Genomic DNA, 22,299 nt, shown 5'->3' on the forward strand with positions numbered 1-22,299 from the left:
GTCTAAAAACATAAAAAAGCTTTGTAACAACTTAGAACAAACTGAAATAGGGTAATTCTTACCTCTACAAGTGTTTGAAGGTAGCTAAAATTTGCTCGCCAGATATTTTGACCAGCTTAAGTCAACTCACCCTAACTCAAGTTAGCTCACTAGAAACTAAAACTATAATTTTTAGCTAGAGCATCTAACCTTAAGTCCAACCAAGTTCAAGATATGTTTACGTTAACTCATAGGTTTCCACTATGTCACTCAATCTCCTATTTAGTTGCGTTCGAGCTGAATTTTAGTTCAGATGGGTTGAATTAGCTCAAATCAAGCTATGATCATGTTCATCATGTTGAAGTTTTTATTCTCTCGGTTTAATATGAGTTCATTCATCCTGTTTGAATTCAATACAATTTCAAAGGTCTTGGAGCGTACTATCTTGTTTTTCAAGGGTCTGAGTTGAGTCTGAGCTCATTCTGATGGAATGAGCTAAAACCAAGCTAGGATCATGTTTATCAAATATAAATTTAATTTCTTAGTTTGGTTTGAGTTCATTCATTGTGGTTTGAGTTCAATTCATTTGTGAAGGTCCTAGAGCCCACTCTCTTTCTTGTTTTTAGGGGTTGGAGCTAAATTTGATCTTAATCTAGTGGAGTGAATTGAAACAGAGCTAGGATCATGTTTGTCATGTTTAATCTATTTTCTTTTAGTTCGGTTTGAGTTCATTCATCCTGGTTTGAGTTCAATTCAGTTTCCAAAGTTCTGGAACACATTCCTAGTACTTGCTATACATTGTAAATGGTTGTCGAGCTCAATTTAGTTAAATTAGAATAAAATCCTCCAATCTTTCAGTATATCCATATTGGTAAGTGGTTGACGTAATCTCCTCCAGCTCCAGTAGTGAGAATTCCAATGGTAACCTACTTTTTCAAACCCTCCCTAGTTTTCCTTTATAATTTGGGATTTTGAATTGCATTTTATTAGAAAAATTGATTTTTAGAGCAATTCAGGAAAAAAATTTCAATGAAAGTTTAACCAGCACCAATCTAAAAGTAGACCCACATGATGGTATAGTCAGATCAACAAACTCATCTGAAGCTCTAAAATCACACATAGGGGCAAACTGATAATTTCCCTTTTTACTATATTCTTATGTCATATATGCCTAAGTTCGTCAAGTTTATCATTTTTAGGTCTCTAGATCCCTAGTTTGAATCCCTTTTTTCCCATTTCATGTACATAACAAGTGATCGTGATCTAAAACCAAGGGCAAATAGTCACTTCCTTATGAATCTCTTGCCCATAACAAAGGGCAAAACAACTATTTCATCTTCAATAATGTCATTCAACATTTAGGTTAGATGTTACATATACATGATATATGGTGCATCAATTATAGTCTCTTCATCAACATTTTTAGATCCATGAATTATTGTCGTTCAAATCTCTTTTGTGGAATTTTGATCCAAATCTCTTATCACATCCAAGATCCAGTTCTAGAACATTTTGTAGATTCAGATATTGATCTGAATCTTAGATCCATGTCCTTATATGTTTTCTAAGTTTTCTCTACATTCAAACCATGCTCTGAATCCCAGAACCATATCTCAATCTAAAGTCCAAATGTCATGTTTAATTCCGTTCATTATTCCATATGTCAATCTGTATAGGTGCTCGTGACTTGTACAAACTTATGTATTGAGCATGTTGGTGCAAATAGAATCAAAATGAATGTTCCTACGTGTGACTAGTTCAAAATTTTTATATGAAATGACCATTTTAACCTTACATTACATGTTCTATTACATTTTTTGAACAGTTACCCTAGGCCGTCCCACTCTACCCTTGGTAGGTTGACTTCCACCTTGAATCTAGGAAAATCTAGTACATTGGGCCACTTTTATCATTTTACACTCAAACCCAAGAGAAACCATGTGAATTAGGTGGTTGAATTGAATCATAACATAATGAACTTTTTCTATCTTGAGAACAAGTACCAAGTTCCTCTTTTTTTTCTTTTTTACTTATTGGAGCTTTATTTAGCCTATTTTGGCTTAAAATAATCAATTTGAGCTTCATGGACCCCACTTTACCCAAAAATGATAGGTTTTAGGAAAAAGCTACCTTTTTAGATAATCTAGAAGTCCATTTTTTATCCTATCTAAATGGGGTTATGATGTAGAAGTGCATCCGACCCTGCCAAATTTATAAACCTAATTTTGTATGATGCTATATTAAGCAGGTCCTACCTAATATAGCTCGTTAGACTCACTAGCATCCAATTTGCCTTAAATAGACCCCCAATAGGACCCACAAACCTCAAAACCTCTAATCCAACAAAAATTAGTAGTTGTGACCTGATAAACCCTAATCCTAGGTCCATTCAGTTCTTACCATACTCATTTATGGGCAGTATGGTTGAGAGTGGTTTATAATCTTCTTCACCTACTATCAAACGCCAGAAGAGAGACGAATTGGAGAATGAATGGCTCATGAATCGACCACTTCTGATCATACTTGTGGAACTACTGGTTGGATGAAAGTCTTGCCATAAATAACTCTAGTAGGGTATAAAACCTTAGTTTTGCTAAACCTGCAAATAACAACTTCTAGAGGCACTAGGACCTCAATAAACAAATCCTGCCAAAGTAGCTTCACATACGCCATATACTACAAATTGTCAAAAGCTACTAGAAGTAGTCCATGAGAACCATGGAACCAAATCTACCAAAATTAACCCAAATAGGGTCCACCATGATTTAAGCACCTTCAAAAGCTATAGTTCCTCAAAACTACTAAATTTTTCAAGGTCCACCTATGGCATTCTATAAAAAAGTTTGCTTTATTTAGGTTCAATCTAATCCTTAGACTGAGTTTTTTAAAGACTGCATAATTTGACTTGTTAGAGCATACTAAACCTTGAATTCCTGATCCTATCCAATTTAAATTCATAAGGACTCCCATATCTCAACTCAATCTTACCTGCCAAATATAGTATCTAGCATGAGAGTCTTAATCCTTGAAATCTGCCAAGTTTAGACCTTGTGGAGTATATAAACATTAGATCTTACAAACCTATGTGGATTAACTCTTCTAGAAGCCTCAAACCTTACTTTTTCACACTTGCTGAATTTAGATCTCTTAGAACCTACAAACTTTATATTTTGAAAGTTTGCTAGAAATAGTCTCAGTAGAGCCCTTACATTATACTTTTGTCAAATTCTGTCAAATTTAGATATGTGGAACCCACTCATCCCAAAATTATAAAACTTGTGACCAATTTAGAGTACATTGATTAAGTTAACCAATTTCAAACTAAAACTAGACCCTACTAAGCTCACTGAAACTCATTTGTCAACCCCTGATGTGGTCAAACTCAACTTGAGTCATCCAAAACCTACCTAAACTAACCTGATCTAGGTTTAAGTCTAGTCAAGCATAGGCTCAACCCTGCTCAAACCTAGCCCAAACCTATTGAACCCAATGTCAGACCAGTCTCAATTTGACTAATCTCAACTGAGGTTATGTCAACTAAACCAAGCTCATTAGAACCAATTTCAGTTTGACCAGGTTCTGTCCACTGAACCCAATCCACTCAAACCAGCCTGGTTTGACTTGGCTTATCCAGATTCAATCAACTGAACCTAGGTCAAGCCCACCTAGCTTAGTGGGCCAAGCAAGAGATGCCTCATCTTATTTCGAACCAAATCTTTATCTAGATCGATCTAGATCCAAATCTACATTGCACACCTCAATCTGGATCTATTAGAACCAACTCTTCATTCTAGATGTTGATCTAGATCTTCAATCCAAACCTTACATCTGCCATTTGATCCAAATCTAAATCTTGATCTAAGTCCAAATTTGGGTCCTATATCCACAATCTAAAGTTTCGAGATGGTGATACTTGTCACCAGGGCTAAACCTAGCCATTCACATTTGGGTTAGCTTATTTTTCAACAATGTAAAATCTTAGGGCCATCCTGTGTCACGACCTCCTAGAATTTTTCCTTCCCAAAATCAAAAAAATTTCATTTCTTTCAATTATTAAAATAGGGAGAGAAGAGGGGGATATTCTCTATTGCTCTCTCTTAATCTCTCTTAGGTATGTTTCTTTTCTTTTTTTGGTTTCTCTTTCAAATTTTTTCTAAGTCTTTGTAGCATCCTCTCTCTTATTCTCTCTTAAGAGTTCTGCCTCCCTAGAGAGCTTCTTACGGATGTCCATAGGAGGAAGAGGAGAAGAAAGGAAGAAGGAACAAGGAGAAGAAGGAAAAAAGAGAGAGAAGAAGAGGAGAATCGACCAGCAAGGTAGACTGGCCAAACTCTCTCTCTCTCTCTTTCTCTCTCTCTGCACACTTGTCATGGACTTTTATTTCTGCAATTTTTTAATTATTCACATGTGTTGCATGGTCAAAAGATCCCCTTTACTGGTTTGAGCCATGAATGGAATCAAGCACTACTAACTCTCTAGAGAAAGCAGTGGGGATTTAATATATTTTCTGGAGAATCTATATAAAATCCAGCTTGTTTGTGATTTATAGATTCAATCTCATCATGGAATATGGTGGTCCTTCATGCCCAGCCCTTCATGTCAATGACATGCTGCGTTGCATGATCTATGTGTAAGATCCATGCATATGTGCTAACATCAATATGATTTTCCTGATTGCATAAGTGTTTTCATGCATCACTTTTTTTATCATTTTTATTTGTCTTATAGTTTTTTTCCACACTAAAAATCTTGGATTTTACGTGCACACACTCCCATAACTTAGAGCATGCACACATCATGCAAGAAAGAGAAAAAGTTCTATTATACCCCTTGATAGAATTTTCATTAGAATTGTAGAGGTAATAACTTCATGTCCACATGGTATTTCTCAATGTTTATATATTTTTTGGAATTTTCAGGATGTTAACTTTCTTTGACCCCAGTTTTACTTGTTTTGGATGCAGTTTGCCCTTCTACCAAGCAACATACATAAAACTATTTTCTACAGTCAGTATTTTGGATTGCAAAAATCTGTCTCCTGTTTTTTACTCTATATCATGTGAAGCAAGAACAATCTCACAATCTTGTAAAGGAAAAAATTGTTCCTTATTGTGGTACCTTTCCAATGATTACATATTTTGGATGTCTTTTGACCCTTCTACTAGTCGAATTATAGAAACTGGTTCTCTATAATCTGAATTTTAGCAGAAATCCAGATGATGAGCAAGAATATGGTGTACTCTTGACAGCTTGATTGACAATTTAGCATCAAATTTTGAATCTGGCATATAGGTTTTACACTTTGTAGATATTTAGAATTGTGTCTATGACCAATATATTGCTTTCTTTCATAAGTTGGGTCATGTTCATCATGTAAAAGGGCCATTAAAAGACAATGAGGCCGCCCATTTGGGTGTACCTCCTTTTTAGGCAACATTCGTCTTTGGTTTCTAGTATGAATTTGTTTGTTTCTTGATTTGCTTGGATTTGAAGCCATGATCACTAAATGACTGGTGTGATCCAAGCAACACCATTGTTTCCTCATGTTAGAAATAGATGATTCCATACTAACTATTTAGGTTTTATGAACTTGTTATGCATGCATTTTACTTTCACAAAGCTTGGAGCTGTGATCAACGTGGGAATAGCTTAATTTATGTAGAATTAAGGATACAAGTCAGTTTCAAAATGGGCTTTCATATTTATGTTATTAGAAGTGTCAATGTTCGAGTGCAAGGTCTTGTGCATAAGGCATCCATTTTGATTTCTTGTGGATTTTCTCATTTGTTATTAGTTTAAATGCATTCCAATCATTAAATTTAGTCATAATCATGCATTAGAAGTCAATCATATTTAGCTTTTTTGTTTGAATTGTTGTAGTTGATGGTCTTGCATATTAAGTTATTGTGTTTGTTATCTCATATTTTGCACATTGTATGTGTTCTATGTTATTCATTTGAGCTTAGACAGGCTTTATTTGAAAGATTTGAGGAATAATGCATTAAAATTCATATTGCATCCATGCTTTGGATTTTGGATATTTAGTTTGATGTGCAACATATTGCATATTATTTTAGCTTCACATGTAGATATGCATTGCATCCTTCATATTTCATGCATACACATGGGCAGGCAAACTAGAGGTGCACAATTTGTTGCACGTGGGCAAGCAATGGAGAGGTTGTCAGTTTGTTGTACTTGGGTAGGCAGACTAACGGTGGTTAGTTCACTGCACTTGGCCATGCAAACCAATATTGATGGTTGTGAATAGCCCAATTATTTTGATTTGGGCCTAAGATGTGTGCAAAACAAGTGCATCCAAACACTTTGGAATGCATGTGAAATAACGGTCAATCTAGATATAGTATTTGAATGAGAATTTTTTCTTAGATAGTTAATGAGGGCAATCGGTTACTAAGGTAACATGTAGTAATAATGGGTTCACTCCAAAAATAGGCTAATATATGAGTATGTAACATGAGAGTTCAAGTGAGTTTGTGCTCGGCAATGCTATTTTTTTGAGATGTGTGTGGATAGATATATTGTGGTCAAATTCCGTGCTTGGCATAAAATTGAAATAGGACCAAAATAAAAAATTTGAATTCAAGAGCATTATCAATGCAAACATGGTTGACAATAGAATTAAACAGAGTTTCTCTTTCATTGACAAATTTTTAAAGAATAAAAATAACTTCAGATCTTTCCCATAATGAAAATATCCAACTGACTATAGTAAAATCATCAACCAAAACAAAATAATACCAAAAATGAGAATGAAAAGCAACCCTATTGGGACCTTATACATCCATATGAAGAATATCAAAATGACTCTAACAAGATGGACTCAAACTCGAAGGGAAACTGCTTTGCATGTGTTTGCTAATTGGCAAGCACCACCTTGGCAAGACTCTAATGCAAAATAAGTTTGAACAAGGATGGATCTCCAAATCTAAGATGCCACTGGAAAAAAGAGGTCCTTGATGTGAAGGAAGATGCAACAACCTTGATTGGGGTAGAAAGAAAATAGACTCCCTCATGTTGATGGTCATCACCAATCATCTTTCTAGTTTATAAGTCCTGAAAGAAACATGAACCAGGATAGAAAAATAACTACATTATAAATCACTAGTTAGTTGCCTAACAGATAACAAATTAACTTGAAAATGAAGATGTAGAATGGTGCTTAAGTGTAGGAGAATGACATCACCGCTATCCATGATAGGGGATAGCTTGCCATCGGCAAGCTTGACATGTTGTGGTGTAGAAAACCTGATCAATGACAAAAATAGCTATGGCTGATGACAAAATTGCCTAAATACTCCTAAATCAATCATCCACATCATACCTAGGTCACTGATAGAAGCACCAACAGAGAAGGATGAGTCCAATACTACAGTGAAGGCAGATGTAGATGATGATCTCTCAGTGTTGCTTAAATTAAGGGAATATGAGTCAGGTGTAAGGAACCAATAGGGGGCTCGACCATTGAAGCAGTAGCCTAGGAAGCTGTTGAGATGAGAAAGGGCCTGGGCCTGAGGGAGTCCTACCTCCACCTCACCTTGGTGGACCAACTACTAAATAGAGATAAATGTGTTCAACCCAACATCGGTCTTCCAAATTACCTAACGTGCCACAATAGGTGCATTGGAATCTGCCACAACCTACACCATGGCCTATACCTCGTCCTCTAGTGCCAACATAATAACTATGGTCACATCCTCTTGATATCATAAGTGCAAAAACCTGTGTGTCAAGTGTAGGCTGTGAGAGGGTGACTGCAAGATGACTTATCTTATTATGTATTTACTAAGCTGGGAACATCACTCCAAAACCATCAATGTGGCAAAATATTGGGATAAATGTTGGTCACCATAGTGTATTTTCTATAATTCTTCTTTCACCTGTAAAATCTTAATGACATTAGTAGCATGATAAAACATTTTCTTCAAGATAGACCACATATCTTTGGCCTTGATGTATGTTCACATCCCCAAAATTTCTTTTGGTTTTAGAGTACTCCAGAAAAATGAGTTTTTTGTTTTGAAAATGAGAGAGAAAGGGACTCACCCGTTGGTACGAGGATTGACCGTTCCCGGCGCCTTGAAGAATATTTTGGGTGTTTGAGAAAATATTGAAAGTTTGATGTTTCAAACTTTTGAAAAGTTCTTAAAGAATTACTTGAGGATGTAAAACATTTTGGGGAAAACTTGAATTGAAAATCTTTATAAATATCGTTTGGAAAACTTAGGAAATCATTTTGAAGTCACTTTAGTGTTCTCTTAAGACTTTAAGTAGGTTTAAAATTTTGCTCTAATTCGGTTACTACCTAGTTAGAGCTCAATCTCATCTTGCTTAAGTTCCTTAGAGACATGCTTGTGATCATAAGTGATATTAAGTGAGTGAGAATGCATGAATGTATTGATCTTATATGATTAGAAGAGAATAATTCATTCTTACCATAACATTCATTTAAACATATTCCTACCATAACATACATATAAGATTTTTGTTTTTGCAATTGTCATAATTACTTTTATGAAGAAAGAAAATTTTTTGAAAATAAAATGGGGTTGTAGACCATCAAAAATGAATTTAATATTGGGTCATCACCTGAGTTTTGGTTTTGGTCAAGTCGGTAAATAAAAAGATCCTGGGAGAGAAATATGTTCAAAAGAATGAAAAAGATAAAGACTTAATCACAAGGGAAATATGGAGAAAGAGAAAGAAAAAGGAATTTTGAAGATCACTAAATGAAAGATTTTAAAAGAGGGGGAGATACATATCTTTATATGTATGTATACATGTATAAGCTTTTAAAAATGAAGTCTTAATTTAAATATAGAGGAAAAAGAAGTTCTTTAAAGAAAGAGAGAAAGAAAAGGTGTACATATACGTGTACATACTATCTAATATACTCATATATGAAAGTTTATAAAAAAATGATATTGATTTGAATAGAGAGAGAGAGATTTTAAAGGAAAAGAAATAAGGAAATATATATGTTTATATATAAAAAAATTTGTAGGTGAAGACATTTGACTTGAAAAGATAAATAAAAGTTTTTAGAAAGAGAAAATAGAACACACATATATATGCATTCATGTGTATATGAAAATTTGTAAAATAAAATATAGAAACATAAAGATATAAGGGTGAAGGGAATCATCATGTGCAAATATATGTATATAACATGTATATACATATACATCTTCAGGAGATTAAAAATCAAGAAATAACTTAAAATATTCCGACTTAACTTTTTATGCAGGCCGGAGAGGAGCTTGGGCTCATGCAAGAGCCTAAGCTCAGTCTCCAAAGCCACATTAGGAAGGGTTCTTTCTTTCGAAAATCTTTTGAAAAGCACGATTTCAAAATATTATTATTTGTTTGTTATAAAGAAATATATTTCTTCCACCATTGGGTAAAGAAAATCAAACAACATGATAAGGCGCTCATTAGGATTCCTAATTATGTGATTAAAAGGGAAACTAAACACGAGAATGACATGAAAATGCATATTAACATGTACGTATTCGTGAGGGTTTTCCTGGGTTGAACAAGCCCCAATCTCAAAAATTAACATAAGAATATCTCATTTTGTATATATATATATATATATACATTATTATTATATATGCACGCATAACCTCTTATTCAAAATCATTTTTCTCTTTTAAAGTTAGGTTATAACAAGTTTACAAACTGATTTTATAGAAAGAGAACTTCATTTCGTCTTTGTAGTTTCAAACTACAAGATCACTCAATATTTCAACTTAAAAATTTATCAATTCTAACAATACATGCTTAAAATGCATGTATATTGCTAAGATCAGACCATGCTTTCATAACATTTAGCTTAAAACTCTAACATTTGGGTCCTTGAAATGTCAATTTCCAGCCACAAAGTGGCTATCTTCCATCAAATTAGAGAAGGTTATAATCTCATTCAAACGGGCACCCTAAGAATATTTTAGGAGTTGTTGGTTTCATTCATATACTTCTAGATCTTGTATGGGATTAATCAACATCCCAAAATGCTCCAAAATAGTATTCATATTCTAATCTTCATTTCTCCTGAAAGAGAATATCAGAACATGCTGAAATTGTTCAAAGAATGGATGAATATTTATTTAGAATAAAATCTAAAATATAATTTGGTTTTATAAAAGAAAATTTTCTAGAAACTTCATGTCTAAACCCAACATGAATGGAAGCATGTTCTCAAGAGGAACATTCCTCTTGCTGATTTAGATGTTTAACTCATGAAAAGATAAGCAAGCTTCAATGACTTGTCGTCATTGTCTAAGAAACAAGCTTTCTTAAAATTGAGATTTCAGATTTTCAGCTATATAAATCAATATAAAACTTGATTTTATACCTATTTTGAGACAAAAGTGGTGTTATCTGGATTACATAATACATTTTCATATTGAATGAATGTTGAGCGATTATGAGAGAGAGAGAGAGAGAGAAGAATGTCTCATATAGTTTCTCTTCTTCTTTCATGCTCACCAAAATCAGTTGCACCACATATACCTTCAATAGGAATTAAGTGATCCTATTTCAAGTTATAAAAAAGTGACGAACTTGGAAATCTCACTTAGTTTAAAAAAAAAACACACAAATAGCATCATATCCTAATTTTGCCAAAATACGTTTGAAAACATGTTTTCTAGCATTTTGGAATCTTCATTAAAAGAGTGAATTTTGCTTGCTCTCAATTTTTCTCTAAAAAGAGAACCCATTTGAAATCAAGTTCATATCTCTTAAACCTAACCACATGATTTGGATAAAAGATAATTTAAAATCAATCATTTGCTAAGAAAGTTTAGCCACTTTGTCCAAAATTTGGCCCATTTGCTAAGTCAACTTGGCCATTTTTCCTGAAAATTTGATCACAAGTTGATCTCAATTTCAATCCAAAATCATGAGTTGATCTTGAGTTCACAACAAGAAACTAGATCTCAATCACCAAAATCTCCAATTTTTCAAATTAAATTCTCAATTATTTATCATTTTCCAATCCAAATTTTCAAATTATCATGCAAGTTTCCAAAATCTTGGGTCAAAACCAAGACCCAAATCAATTTTTAATATTCTTGTTAAATTTTAGAATTAAATTCAAATGGCACATTTTCTTTGAAAATAATGGTATGCCATTTTAGAGATTTTTCAATTTTGCCCAAATTCCAAAAGGCAATTGAATTTTCAAATAACTTGTCTAGACAAGTAAATTTTCCAAACAACTTATCTAAATTCCATTCCAATTTTCCTAAAACAAGCTTAGAAATTTCTTGTTTAAAACCAAATTGAAAATGAATTTCCAATTTCAATTTCAACCCTTTATGCACAAGCATACAGGATTGCATCAAATGACCTACACGATCCAAGAAATGTTTACACCTTGGTCCAATTACCCTATTAAAGGTGGTAGGAATGGTTAGACCTCGCACCGATGGGCGAATTCCTTTCCCTTGAAATTTTTTCTCAACCCAATTTGAAATTCTTGTCGATTCGGATTGATATCCCAAGGACGGGGAGGGCTACAAACACATATATCTATTCTTGTCATGGTCATCATGTCACCGATTTTACTCAAGCACTCTAAGGCGGAAGTGAACCTCATGACTGGGCCACTTTGGCCCCTTGGCCATACCACCAACCATAGTTGGTCATAGATTGGCAAATTGTAGGAGAACGAAGAGCCTTTAAAACTTAAGACCCTTGGCATGTACTCCAAATTTCAAATTCGAGTATGTAGGTGTAACATAACATTAGATGAATCATGAATTGAAACCATGAGTCATATATTAGGAGTCCAAACCACTTTCAAACCTTGCATTTAGAAGTCAGCCTCTAGGATGTATGTTGTCTGCACATGACATGTTGTAGTAGTGTGTTTGAATTGATGTTTTACACCTTCTCATTGTCTTCAAAAAACCTAGATGTTTCTTTTACAAGAGTGTCTCTTGTCAATTCAAAACCGTCTAGAATCTATTTCAGACATACTCTACAAATTTTAACATTTGGTCCAGGGTCAACATTCCACCAGACATATTGTGTTAGTTCCTCCTAATTGAGTTGACCACAATAAGCACTCTCACTAGGATTTACAAGGTCTAGCCCCCATGGGTCTTCTCAATTTCAAGTCACTTTATCTATACCATTTATCTTGTCTCTCACTGGGAAGGAGGTCTTACTTGCTAATCATCTATGCTACTCCATTGGCCACACTAGTCAAATAGGTAGCCCCAATAGGTTTTGGTTTGTGTTGCTGAGATATTACTATTCGCAACTATGCCTTTCTCAAAGGGCGTTGAAATGCGAATCAGCAAAATTCTTTTAAAAGTGAGGGTTTTGAGGAAAATTTTTTAAGAGAAAGGGATCTGCCCGTCAGTACGAGCTCTGACCGTTCCGGCCGCCTTTAACAAGGGTAATTGAACCAAGGACTAAGAATCATTTGAATTCTGTACGAGTTATTGATGCAAATCCTATATGCTTGTGCATTCAGGTTTTGGATTCAAGAACCAAAATTCATTTTGAATAAGTGATTTGAACTTATTTTGAAAATGAATTTGAAGATTGGAGGGTTTTCAAGTTGATTTAAAAACCTTTGTTTTGGTAACATTTGATTCGAAATTCACAATTCTTAGGGATTTGTAATGACCCCAAATTTTTCCAAAAGAATGTGTTATTTTATCCAAGCACGAAACCCAAATTTAGACGTGAGATTCAAATCCAAGATCCAACTTTCAGATCCAAATTACATTCAAAACTCAAATTAAACCAAACCCGCATTCAAAACGAGCTCGGAGTCACTCAAAACGAAGCCGACCATTCTTTTATAACGAAAAAAAATTAGTTTTCTACATATTTTAAGTAAAAAAGGGGGTTTAGGGTGATTTTATCTTATTTTATGCACTTTAAATTTCATTCTGTTTAAATTTAAAAAAAAAAGGAGTATAATGCGACGCGCAGTAGCGTGACCTTGCGTCGCGCGCTGCCGCGCACGGTTTAATGAGGTGCCAGGGCGCTGTTGCGCCTGGCGCGCAACAGCGCCCGGGCAGGGGCCTGCGACGATGCAGGCCCCCTCCTCCCTCCTTTTCTTTGCAAAAAAAAAAACCTTGGGGGTCTTTTTTCGAAAGTTTTGGGTGGGCATAGCCCTGCCCATACCTCAAATGGGTTTTTGCAGGGCTAGTGGACAATCCCACTTAGTCAAAACCTATTTTTCTAAAAAACAAAATTGAAAATAATTCAAAATTCTTTGAAATTTGGATGAAAATGTTGAGAAATTCAAAAAAATTCAAATTTTGAGTTTTGGCTCTGAAACTCTCTATAAATACCCCCACAATCCCCCCTCTTGGGTAAGACCCCCACAATCCCCCCTCTTGGGTAAGGGTTGGTCCTTGGGAGAAACTCTAGTATATTCTCACTTGAAGAGTTAAAGTTTCTCTTGAGCTCTCTCTCTCTCCCTCTTCCTCTTTTTATTTCTCTCCAACTTAGAGCAAGTTACAACTCTTCAAGGGAGCACCAAAGATTTCTTGAAAGACTCATCTTCATCAACCTGGAGCATCATTCAAGGTGAGTTCAAGATTATTTCAAGCATGATTGTTTATTTTCCCTAAGTTATTCTCATTAGAGGTATGTAATCAATATCTCACCTCTTTCTTTCTTCATTTTTCTCTCTTCTTCCTCTCCTCATGACCAAAGAAGATAGCCTTCAATCTCTATTTTAGAGACAAGAGGCTATGCTCAAGTACACCGGGAGCATAGAAAGATGAGATAGTCTTTCATTTTATGATTAAATCATCATCCCTTTAATTTCTTTCATATTTTCTTTCCTCCCTTCTTCCTCTCCCCATGGCCAAAGGAGATAGCTCTCAATCTTTATTTTAAAGTCAAGAGGTTATACTCAAGTGCACCGAGAGCATGAGAATATGAGATGATCTTTCATTTCCATGCTTGAGTCATGTTATTTCATTTCTTGAAAATAGTCTTGTCTTGCTTTCTCTCTTCCTCATTTCTTCATGGCTAAAAGAGATAGCTCTCAATCTCTATTTTAAAGTCAAGAGGCTATGCTCAAATGCACAGGGAGCATGAGAAGATGAGATGATATTTTTTTTCATAGTTGAATCATGCTCTCCCTCTCAGTTGAATCTCTATATCTCTTTTTTCTTTCTTGAATATTGTCTACATATTATCCATGCATAATTGTTTGGTTTTCTATTTATATGTGGTGAGAATGAAAGTATGGTTTGAGAATTTTTACCTTTATATTAATTTTTGAGGTTGGGACTTGTCCAACCCGGGGAGAACCCTCACGAAATATGTATATTTTAATATACATTTGCATGTCATTTTGCTTGATAGTTTTTTTTTTAATCATCTAATTAAGAACCCTAATGAACATCTTATTATGTTGTTTGAGCTTCTTCCATACCCAATGGTGGAGGAAACATATTCCCTTGCAACCAATGTAATAATAACATTCTATGTTTATATAAATCATATTTTCCAAAATATTTTCAAAAGAAACCTTCTAATGTGGCTATGGAGACTTAGCTTAGGCTCTTGCATGAGTCCAAGCTCCTCTCCGGCCTACATCAAACTTGAAGTCAGTTATTTTTCATTTCTTGATTTTTAATCTCATGAAGATATGTATGTATATACATGTTATATGCATATACGTGTACATGATGATTTTTCTCTCTCTCTATGTTTCCACATTTTATTTTATAAATTTTTATATACATATGAATGCATATATATATGTGTTATATTTTCTCTCTCTAATATATATATATATATATATATATATATATATATATTTCTCTTGTTCTTTCTCTCTCTATTTAAGTTTAAGACTTCATCTTCAAAAGCTTATACAAATATGTATACATACATATAGAGAATATATATCTTCTCCTATTTCAAAATCTTTTATTTAGTGATCTTTGAAGTCTCTTTCTGTTTCTCTCGGCTTTTTTATGAGAATATTTCACTTCTTCCATCCTTTTTAACATTTTCCACTTATGATTTTTTATATCTACCAACTTCACTAAGACCAAAAATCAAGTAATGGTCAAATATTGGATTCATGCTTGATGGTCTATAACCCCAATCGATTTTCAAAAATTTTTCCTTCTTATATAAGATATTTATGAAAATAAAAATCTTAGATGTATGTTATTTTAGGAATGCTCTTAAATGAATGTTATGGTAGGAATGAATGATTTTTCTTTCCAATCATATAAGATCAACGCATTCATGCATTCTCACCCACTTAATTTCACTTATGATCACAAGTACTTCTCCAAAAGAACTTAAGCAAAATGAGATAGAGCTCTCACTAGGTGGTAACCAAATAAGAGCAAAACCTCAAACCTACTTAAAGTCTTAAGAGAACACTAAAGTGATTTCAAAATGATTTCTAAATGATATTTATAAAGATTTTTCAATTCTAGTTTTTCCCAAAATGTCTCACATTCTCAAGTGATTCTTTAAGAATCTTTTTAAAAGTTTTAAACATCAAACTTTCGATATTTTTTTACACCGCATATAGAATCAAAAAGGTGTTTAAGCTAAAACGAAATGCATAAATGATAAACATAGCCCTTGGGTTGATTACCTCCAGTAAAGGCACCGTGAACGGTTGATCCTCGTACCGACAGGCGACTCCATTTCTTTCCTATTTCAAAACAAAACCTCATTCTTTTGGAGCACTCCAAAACTAACCAAATACCAAAAATTTTGGGGATGCAAACATGATTTTGAATTAAAATTAATTTCTTTGTTTTGAACTCAAGATGATTCATAAGTTAAAATTGTAATCGTCTTATGATCAACTTTTGGAAAAATAACTAAGTTTCCTTAGCAAACAAAATTGATTTTTGAATTCTTCCGTTGCCAAATCGTGTGATTTGGTTAGATAGAGTTCATTTTTTTATGGAATATAGGTTTCAAATTTTTAGAAAACGTGAGATTTTCTAAACATATTTTGGCCAATATTGTGAAAGCATTGCTTATGTTTTCTTTTAAAGTTAAGTAAAGTTTACAAATTCTTACTGCAATATGACTTGGTCATTTTTTACAACTCAAATTTGAATCACTTAATTTCTTGAGAATGTACATGTGGTGCCATTGATTTTAAGTGAAAGTGAATGCATGGAATAGAAAGAGAAATTATATGAGGCATTCATTCTTCTCTCTCTCATAATCTCGCAAAGTTCATTCATAGCAATCACACATCATACAATCTATACATGAAGATCAATTTTGATTAAAATGTAGAACTTTCTCTAAATGTGCTAATCATATTATTAAGCACATGAATTAGAGATGCAATCCACAAGCTTGAGTCATGGATGAGAAACTCAAAACAATTAAGAATTAGGCAAATAAAGATGAAATCAAACTTTAAAATATAGAGGAAACGTGGATATCATCATTTTCCTCAAAATTGTCATAAAAATCAGATTTTATTCTGATTTAAATGGATTAAAATTAAAATATTAATTATAAAAGTGTTCGACTCTTAGAAAATGATGAAATTCAGTTTTACTCCATATGAACAAAACATCCAAGTTGGTAAAAATCATATGAAAATCATGTGCCATATGTTCTCATTCATGTCACGGAGTTGTAAGAACCTTTCTTTCTCCTCAAAATCAAACAAAATTTCATATTCTTGTCCTAGAAGATCCATTCTTTTCTTGGACTATTAAAACACTTTTGATCTTGTTCTTTAATGGATATAACGATTAGGGTTTTGAATTATGATCTTACATCATTTTTGAAACTCAATCATTCACATACAAGTCTGAAAATTGGTAAATGAAATCAGAAATTTCTAAAAGGCTTTTAGAGAGCTGATTAGGTAGGGCTAGAACATTTTTATTGTTCTTCAAAACATAGCCACTTTATGGCTGAAAATTGGCATCTCAAATATATAAAATTTGACATTCTTAAGCTAATTCCTATAAAACATGGTCTGATTTCAACAACTTACATACACCTTACGTATGGATTGCTGAAATTAAATAAATTTTAAGATGAAATGAAAGTGATTTCATTGCTTTGTACTATGAAAATCAATAAAATGATTTATTTTCTTAAAAACCAGTTTGGAAACATGTCCCAACCCAATTTTAAGAGAGGAAAATAATTTTTAACAAGAGATTGCACATATCTATATATATATATATATATATATATATATATATATATATATATATATATATATATATATATATATATATATATATATCTTACTCTTTAAAATGAAATTTTATCAAGGGACCACATAACTCACAAATAATGATGATTCATGGGTGAGTTCTTTTACGTAAGAAGATTGAAAACTTGTTTCAAATCTCCCCTACTACCCTTGATCAATCGAAAAAACATGAAACAAAATTACTTTAAATAGAAAGAGATAAATCAATGCTCAAGCTAGTCCATCCTTAGTTTCGCCATTCAAATGTGTATTACATTCATGACAATGCATCCATCCTTAATAGGCTTTTTTGTCATATATATTGTAGCAAAATCACCCTCTCACCGTGGGATTCCCTCATGGTGGGAGTTCAAAATGGTTGTTAAGCTGGTTGTTTTGAAAGGAACGTGACCTTGGGGGCTCTTTTCAAAATTTGATTCATGGTTCATTTTTTTAAAAAACGACTCATGCATGCATTATGCATTAACATGTACATTTAATCGTAGGTTTTCTCTAGCTGGATATCATTTCCAGCTATAAAATAAATGAAAATAAACCTCTCCCATGAATTACTGAAATTAAAATAAACCAACAATAAGCTAAAGTAGATGAGAAATGAGTTAAAATCACTTACCTTATGGTCGGTCTTGATGTTTGATCTTCTTCTTCACTTGTTTTTTAAATCGAGCAATCATAAGTAAGAATCCAAGCTTGGATTCGAACTTAACAAAACTAGAAGAAGAATAGTTTGCTTGCTAGAACTTGCAGTAGGAAACAGAGCTTCTCACCATGAAAATCCTAAGGGTTCATTTAAGCACCCAATCTTAGCAAAATAAATGAACAGAATAGAGGAAAATGAAGAAGAAAATAGGAGAAAGGAGAAAGGGGGCTTGGACGAATTCTTCTTCTCCTCCTTGGCTTCTCCTTCTTAGCTCCTTAGCTACAACAACTTGATGCAATACTCAAAAATTCGTCCTCCCCTTGGTTGCCAAAGGAGGGTTTATATAGAGGAGAAGAATGGTTCAACCACCTTTTTTAATTCGCCTTGGAAGATTAATCAAGGCTTAGGGAGTTGAAAAATGGATTAAATGAGTTTTTAATGACTCTATGTAATCATTATTATCCCATTTACACGAGCTAGGTGGGCTAGGCTAGGTGTGGTCAACCTTGGCTCAGACATAGTTGACCAACTTTAACCAAAATTTTGGACAAAAATGCCCTTGCGCAGAGCTTTGCCTTAGTTTGTTCTTTTTTTTTTTTTTGAAATCCAGCTTGTTAGGTTAAAACCTAGTTACTAAGCTCTAAATGTTATTGAATTATGACAATTCAATTAAAATTTGAATAAAATTTGAAAATTCTATCAAATTTGGTTCGAAAAGGGTATTTTCGTCCAAAACTTGATTGAAGATGGATTTCAATTGAATCAAACTTTGGTTTGAAATATTGAATTTTAATTTGATATTTGATTTATACATTTGACAAATCCAAATGTATATGTGTCTTTCATGAACCAATTTAGGCTCAATAATCTCAACTTGATCATAAAAGTGCAAAATGATCCAGATTGGTCAAATTTGACTAATTGAGCAAAATCAAAACTTATTTGCAAGTAGTTTGACTTTGTTTGAGGTAATTTGATAAATTTGAACTAAGAAAGCTCTTAATTGATCTAAATTATACTTTGATTGAGTTTAATCAAAGTAAATTTGATTTGGTCAAAGTCTATTTTCATCCACTGATTGGGTCGTGAGACTGACCTACCCTTTTGACTGAGTTGTGCCCATGTTGACCAAGCCTAGCTGAAATTGGCATTACATTTTGGTGTATTATGGTCGAACCTACTTGAATTAAGTGGGTTTCACCAGCTAAAGAAGAGAGGGAGACATAAATGTCTCTTTTTTCTTAGGTTTCTAGTTATGATTTCATTTATTTCTCATTGAAAATAATTTTTTCATTTAATTGAGAGAAAATATTTTTTTTCCTTTTTTAAAAAAAATGGAGGTGTGTGACCCCTGGGGGGCTCTTGACCACATGGGATAAGTGGGGCCCACAGTGGGTTCCACATAGCATTCTAGACTGAATTAGATCCAATTCTCATATTAAAATCAAAATTTAAATTTTGCAATTGGATATGAATTTCAAATGACATTTGTAATTGAATTTGGATTTCAAATCCTAATTTTGTCATGGCTTGGATTCGTAATCCTACATTGGGATTCATGTCACGAGATAAATTAATGATTTGAACCTAAATTGTTCTTTAGATTCGAAATTGGCTTTGCAATTGCGGTTTATACAATTTTTTTGTAAAATTTTGACATTGCTTCAATTTTGGTGTAGAAAAATTTGGGGTGTTAACAATTACATGAATTGGCAACCACAATTCTTGAGCTGATTCCCCCAAGTATTTAGAGGATTGTGGTTTGGAACATGCAGTCTGAATGAGAAGGAAATTTGTGGACGACAACTTGTTGTATGCACTGGCTAAATACTAGAACCCTCGCATGTGTACCTTCTAGTTTCCTAGGGGTGAAATGACAATAACGTTAGATGAGTTCTCATATATTATGGGACTAGAATTACCATTTGCACACTTAGGTGATCCTTTGGAAAGGCATTTCTTTGTTAACAAGTCTAAAAGTAAAGTTGCTACTTGTTGGATGTGCAACTAGCTTCATTTGACCTAACAACATTAAACAACAAAATTCATCTTTGGTCAGACTATGATCTTCAGTCAAACTTTTTGCATTGAAAAAAGGATATGATTTAAGTAGGCTGCACAACAAGCAGGGGTGGAGTGAAGAATTTTTTTATCGCAGGGGTCAAACTATAGTTTAAAAATTTTAACAGTGGTCGAAATAAGAATTTTCAATTTATATATATATATATATATATATATATATTAAACTACTTTCTTAGATTTGCATATAAATTTTTAAAGTTTTTAAAATTTGGGAGGTGGGGGGGGGGGAATATTTATAAGTGAAGTGAGCTCGAACTCACTTGTCTAAACTCTACTTATTTATAAACAAGTCAAACTCGAGTTGAAGATTATGTTCAAAATGCTAGACGAGTCGAACTTGAGTTGTAAGAACTCGACTCAGCTCGACTACATAATAAATGTTGAATTATATTGACTAAATAGTTAAACGAGTAGCAATACACTAGTTTAATGTGTTAACACGTACGGACATGCTTAACATGAACGAGTTAAATGAGTCAAGCTTGATCTCGACTTTGAATTGTCGAGTCGAGCTTGAGCTTGTTTTTTTTTAGTGCAACTCGAGATCAAGTTGAGTTCGAGCTCAAGTTTTTTGAGTCGAGCTGGGCCCAACTCGTACTCCGACTTGTCCACCCTATTTAAGATTAGAGACAAGGAAGGTCTGATCTTAATTAATGTATGTAAATAGAACATCAGCAAATATGGCATGACTAATTTTGTGTAGTTTGTTTTGTGGAATATCAAGTCCATCGGGCTTTTTTCTGAACCCTTATAGCAAGCTTTGGGCCGGTAATTGCCAGACCAGTTGACCTTAGGGTACCAAGTATAAAACACTCCTCGGACTTACTTACTCGAATTCAGAAGGCTTTTGAAGACTTAATATAAGCAAAATATTCATGGATTGTTTTTTAGCTTCACGAGACTTAATACAAGCAAAATGTTCATGGAATGTTTTTTAGTTTCACAGTGTAAGCATAGGTCACATGCCCACCTATGCCTGCAGAGCTTTGAACCAGAGGAACAACTACACTCACCCCAAGCTTATCGCTCAACTCATTTTGTTTGATAGTTTTTTCTAGCACTTTGCCAAGGTCTTTTGGGTCACAAAGCTTTTTCTTATGGCGTCTCATGCTAGACCTTTACAACTGCTCAATTGTCGTGCCCAACATTAATTTTTGTACATTAATCTCTCAATTTCATTGAAATTTCTTGCATATTTCAAGCCAATGCCCTTGCAGTTGTCCTCAAGACATGGGATGAGTTTAAAAATTTTAGAAATTTTGATGCATTTTTGAAACTTTCTCTAAGGGATACTATGCCTCTTAGTTGATTTGAAAATTGCTAAAAATGTGCTTACCAAAGTACAATTGTTTTGAATTTTTTGAATTACAAATTCAAGTATAGAATTTCTTGAGATGCAAAGCATTAATTGGATAAGGAATTTTGACCCATCGGCATCAATCAGCCGATAAGAATTGGGAGGTAGAATCTCTTTGATGACATATGGTCCTTCCCAGTTCGGTGCCCATTTTTCTTTAGGTCTACTCCCAAGTGGAACTATAGATCTTAGTACAAGATCATTTACCTAGAATTTTCTTTCAATGACTGATTTAGCATAATGTCGGGCGACTCTCTTGCGATAGACTTCAGCATGTTCTGCCGCTTGTAGCCTTTTCTCGTCTAAGAGGTCTAATTGAGCAAGTCTTTTTTATTATACTTGCTAATTAGGAGTTCAATGAGTGTAGCAAATTTCATTGCTGGTTTTTGAATATGTAATGGAATGACAATTTTCGTTCATATACTAATTCTACTGGTGTAGCATTGGTGGGTGTTTGAATTGTGGTTCAATATGCCCAAAGTGTATTATGCATTTTTTCATGTCAATCTCGACCTGTTTCAATAGTCCTTTCTAAAACACAAATCAAAATCTTGTTGGTTGTTTCTGCTTGGCCATTACCTTGAGGTTAATATGGGGTGGAAAAGTGATGTTGTATTTTGTATTTGTGACAGAGATTGCACACTTTTTCATTTTTAAAATGAGTACCGTTGTCAGAAACGATATCGTGCGGGATGCCAAATCTACACAAAGGGTTTTTGTGAATGAAAGACACTACATGTTGTCCTTCGGCTGTTTATAAAGTGATTGCTTCCAACCATTTGGTGAAGTAATCTGTGGCTGCAAGAAGATACCTATGTCCATTTGAGGCAGGTGGATTGATCGAACCAATCACGTGTTGAAGGCCCACATTGATAATGGCTAGGGTGAGCTGACCGAGTGAAGGTATGCTGCTGGAGCATGAATTGATGGTGCATGCAACTGACATTTAAATCCATCTTTTCTGGTGTAATAAAAAGTATCCCAATGTTTGCACCCGTTGTGCTTTT

This window comes from Nymphaea colorata, chromosome 4, assembly GCF_008831285.2.
Source record: "Nymphaea colorata isolate Beijing-Zhang1983 chromosome 4, ASM883128v2, whole genome shotgun sequence".
Classification (NCBI taxonomy): Eukaryota; Viridiplantae; Streptophyta; class Magnoliopsida; order Nymphaeales; family Nymphaeaceae; genus Nymphaea; species Nymphaea colorata.